Source organism: Octodon degus, unplaced genomic scaffold (assembly GCF_000260255.1).
Source record: "Octodon degus isolate 3935 unplaced genomic scaffold, OctDeg1.0 scaffold00394, whole genome shotgun sequence".
Lineage (NCBI taxonomy): Eukaryota > Metazoa > Chordata > Mammalia > Rodentia > Octodontidae > Octodon > Octodon degus.
In genome coordinates this window covers 111,374-116,144 of record NW_004524970.1, presented here as the reverse complement: position 1 = coordinate 116,144, position 4,771 = coordinate 111,374, and the positions used below count along the sequence as shown (strand labels likewise).

Here is a 4,771-nt window from a genome sequence, read left to right as displayed (position 1 = left end):
CCCCCAGGTCATGGAGATATCTACGCCAGTTTCTACAACTCTGGTTTGCTTGACACCTTTATAGGAGAAGGCAAAGAATATATTTTTGTGTCTAACATTGATAATCTGGGTGCCACAGTGGATCTTTATATTCTTAATCATTTGATGAGCCCACACAATGGGAAACGCTGTGAATTTGTCATGGAAGTCACAAATAAAACACGTGCAGATGTAAAGGGTGAGAAGCTCATTCAATATGAAGGCAAACTAAGACTGGTGGAAATCGCTCAAGTGCCAAAAGCACACGTTGATGAGTTCAAGTCTGTATCAAAATTTAAAATATTTAACACAAACAACTTATAGATTTCTCTTGCAGCAGTTAAAAGACTGCAGGAACAGAATGCCATTGACATGGAAATCACTGTGAATCCAAAGACTTTGGATGGAGGCCTGAATGTCATTCAGTTAGAAACTGCGGTAGGGGCTGCGATTAAAAGTTTTGAGAATTCCTTAGGTATTAATGTTCCAAGAAGCTGTTTTCTTCCTGTAAAAACTACATCAGATCTCTTGCTTGTGATGTCAAACCTCTATAGCCTTAATGCAGGATCTCTGACGATGAGTGAAAAACAGGAATTTCCTACAGTGCCCTTGGTTAAATTAAGCAGTTCATTTACAAAGGTTCAAGATTACCTAAGAAGATTTGAAAGTATACTAGATATGCTTGAATTGGATCACCTCACAGTTTCAGGGGATGTGACATTTGGCAAAAATGTTTCATTAAAGGGAACAGTTATCATCATTGCAAATCATGGTGACAGAATTGACATCCCATCTGGAGCAGTATTAGAGAACAAAATTGTATCTGGAAACCTTCACATCTTGGACCACTAAAATGAAAAATACTATGTATGCTTTGTACTAATTATGGGCTAAAGAGTTTCTTACAATGTAACCTCTAAGATTCTAAAATAGGTACATTATTATGTTACTGTACCCTGAAATACTGTTTCTTAAAGTAGTTTTCTGCTGTTAGTCTTAAGAAAAGCATAGGTGAAACAATACTTGCCTTCTGTGAAGACAATCCTGAAGGTTATCTTAAAGTGCAATATTGTTTAATCATAAAACTGAAGCAGTCTGCTGAAAGATCTTTTAACAGAAGCCTCACTGACAGTTACTTTGAATTGCGTGTGATTTCAACAATAAAGAGGTGGAGCACAGAAAAAAAAAACACTGAAATACCATCTCTCCCCAGAAAAAATGGCTATCATAAAGAAATAATCCAATAACAAATGTTGGAGAGACTAGGGAAAACGGATCCCTTCTGCACTGCTGGTGGGAATGTAGAGTGGTGTAACCAACATGGAAATTAGTGTGGAGTCTCCTGAAATCCTAGGACTGGAAATCCTGTTCATGCCAGCTGTCCCCCTACTGGGAATTTTGCGAGAGGAACTGAAAACATCATATCATAGTGTTATATCTGTACCTATGTTTATAGCAGCACAATTTGTGACAAGCAAATCTTGGAAACAACCAAGATATCCATCACCTGAAGAATGGATTAAAAAGTTGTGGTATTTTTATACAATGGAGTATTACTCAGCTATAAAGAATGATAAACTCGAGGTCATTATATTGAAGTGGATGCCACTTTAAAATACACTCATAAGTGGAATAAACAAGACACACATGTTGAAATATCGTATAGTATCCCTAGTATAAGAACTCAAAAGAAGAAATACAAATAGAAAGGTATAACACAATTACAAGGAAAGCAAATACTTGAGGATTCAACAATGAGGATAGGGCCAGGAGAAAAGCTTGGAAATATGACTTGGGCAAAGCCATACATTTATATGCACAAGATGGTTAAATCCATGATACTTAGAAACATCAGCAGGTTTTTAAAACCAGAAGTTAATTGGTAGGATTCTTACCCTAAGTATATATGCTGATACCTGTGAACTAAGCAACTGCACTGAAGATAGCAATGTGTATTCCTAGGGTCATGCTTGGAATGCCTGTCATTCTGATGTTCTAAATGCGTTCTGCTTGTCATGTCATACCGATTACTCCCATGTTGTCTCTCAAGTAAATGTTTATTTTAAAAAAGGGTAATAAATTGAATAAAGAGACAAAACATGTCACGGTAATGTCCTGCTACATTGCTCTATATGATTAGTTTTCTAAATTTTTGTGCAAAAATAGATAACTGTATATTCATATTTGTAATTTTTTTTTACTTTTTAATTTTTTCCTCCATATTTTGTATAGACTTAAAGTTTAACATATCAATACTAGATGTAAAATACCTGTTCCTTGTTATGCCTAAGATATTTTATATTCAGACAGATAGTGAGGTTAAACACAACTGCATATGTTTTAGGGTAATAAACAGCTTCTCTTCTGAAGGGTTGACAACCTAAGTTTGCAGACCAAAAATTACAGGAAAAGAAAGACTGCAAGGGCAGCCAACCTTTTAGCCCTAGCCTTTCAGGGTCAGTGAAGACTCAGGACATAGGAGAACTTATGCTGTAACATAATGTAACTCAGTTGTATCCCAAATTTTCTTCTTAAGGAGATTATGGGGCCACAGAGCAACATGATTAACGATGTAGAGTGTGCCTGAGGAGAGCCACCAGGAGAGAAAACATTCTCTCTGGCTTTCTCAAGGAGCAGATTGGTCAAGCAATTGCTGTAACTCATCCACATGGCTGACACTAACAAAGGATCTGCAAACTGTGGTACAGGGTTACCGTGTAAATCCTGAGGGAACTTAACTGACCTTTTCAGATACAAAAGTTACATTTCTTGTTTTATAGGTATTGCTTTATCTTAGTCTTACCACTCCAGCAGAAAACTATTAAAACGAGGTATAAACAGTAAAGTCATATTAATATGCTGAGCTGTGAAAGGCTCAAGTCAACAACTTCTGGCATTGTCAGTCCTATGGATAACCCACTACTATTATGGACTACTGGAGAATATTGGATCGTTTTGCTGAATTCATTCACCTACAGTATTTAAATGGCAATTGAATATCCATCTCTAACAAAATCAAACAAAAAAGGGGATACAAAGAAGGACCTTTTTGTATCTGTATATACAAAATAGTTAGGCTAGATAGACAGGTACTTTCACTTAATTCAATAAGAAGGAAAATTTGTAGTATTAATGTATGGACAAGACATCATGTCTGCATCTTTTACTAAGAAGATGGCAAGATGCGTTGTATTAATCATTGAAACTGCCCTATGAATTGGTTTTGAAGCTGTCTCTTTGCTGTTTCTCAATAAAATTAATAATAACAAAATAAAGGTATTGAGGGTAGTTTTTCTTCTGAAATCATATTTTTGTATAATTTCTAAAACTAAATCAATGTTAAGATTAGGCACTCATGGCTGAAGAAGATTTTTTTCCTCTGTAGAGCACATTGTCATGTATTACCTTAATAAATATATCTGTTAGCAATTTCCTTGTCCTTTTGCTAGTTCTATCTATAACTTCATATTAAGATAACTTGAGAAACGTGAATGCTTAAATCATTTGATAGTAGTTGTATAAAGGATGATACCCAGGGTCTTAAAGTACTACCACAGAACACTTTTGAGTTATGTGTTGTTGACCATCAAACTCATCCTTAACTCGGTGAATTAAATTGTTGTTTTTGTTTTTGTTACTATCTCATGATATATCAGTGGATAATTCAAAAATATACTAAGCAAGTATTCTGCCTTGCAGTTTTACTTGAAATACCAACTTTTTCAAATCGGGAAGGGACTAACAATATTCACTTGGTTTGAAGTAACAAATAATTATGCATGCTCTGTACACCAGTATATGGTCTATTTTGGAAAATATATGTTTTTCTTAGTAATGATCAAGTCACGAGAAGATCCAGAATATTATGAAGGCTGGGTTCCTGGCTTGTATTCAATAAGAGTGAAAGAAGGAAAGAGAGAGAGGAAGACAGGGAAAGAGAGGGGAAAAAGGGAGCATAGTAAAAAAAGGAAGAAGGAGAGAAAATGGAAAGTGGAAAAGGGAAAGGAGTAGAAGAAACTTAACATTTAAAGTAAAATGACATGCTTGCTCTTGGGTCTTCACATTTACTCCTCCCTCCACCTATTCTCAGCTGCTTCAGGTACACCCATCAACGAAGTATAGAGCCAGTGATTACACCCAACTCCCTTTCTGAACTTTTAAAATCCTTTCTCATTAAATTCATTTTGCCAAATAGTTTATTGAGTCAAGTGAAAGCAATTGAGAGAAGTGAGTGCTTGAATTCCCAAGCTTTCCATTATACCAGATTGAACCAATTCATGGAATTCTGGCCATGAGATTAGTAATACTTGATTGAGTGCAAATTCCAATGTGTCAATGAGAAATAGCCTGTGAACTCAGACTCATTTGGATTGTTCCAAAATAGTGCTTAACCTGTTCAAACATACAGTCTAGCTTGCCAGAGCTGGATTTGACAGCTTGCTTTATTCTTAAAGCATTTGTATGTATTTAACTAAGATACATAGGAAAAATCACATGGAATTTCACAAACAATTTGAATATAATGCCACATAACAAGAAAAACAGTGTCCTAAAATTAGGGTTAAATAAGGTGCTAAAAATACATCATGAATGTTTAATTTTATTTTTTTGAGATAGTACTAGGGATCTAGGAGATGGATGTAGAGGAGCAGGAAGGTGAATGGAAAGGGCAGGGGAGTGAAGGAGAGACAGAGGTGGAGGGCAGGAGAGAGCGAGGAAAGGAGGGAGGGAGGGAGGGAGAGAGAGAGAGAGA

General features: G+C 35.9%; 1 pseudogene; it reads left to right on the top strand.

Moving 5' to 3' along the window:
* LOC101570818 lies at positions 1-979 on the top strand (annotated as a pseudogene).
* The last annotated feature ends 3,792 nt before the right edge of the window (positions 980-4,771 follow it).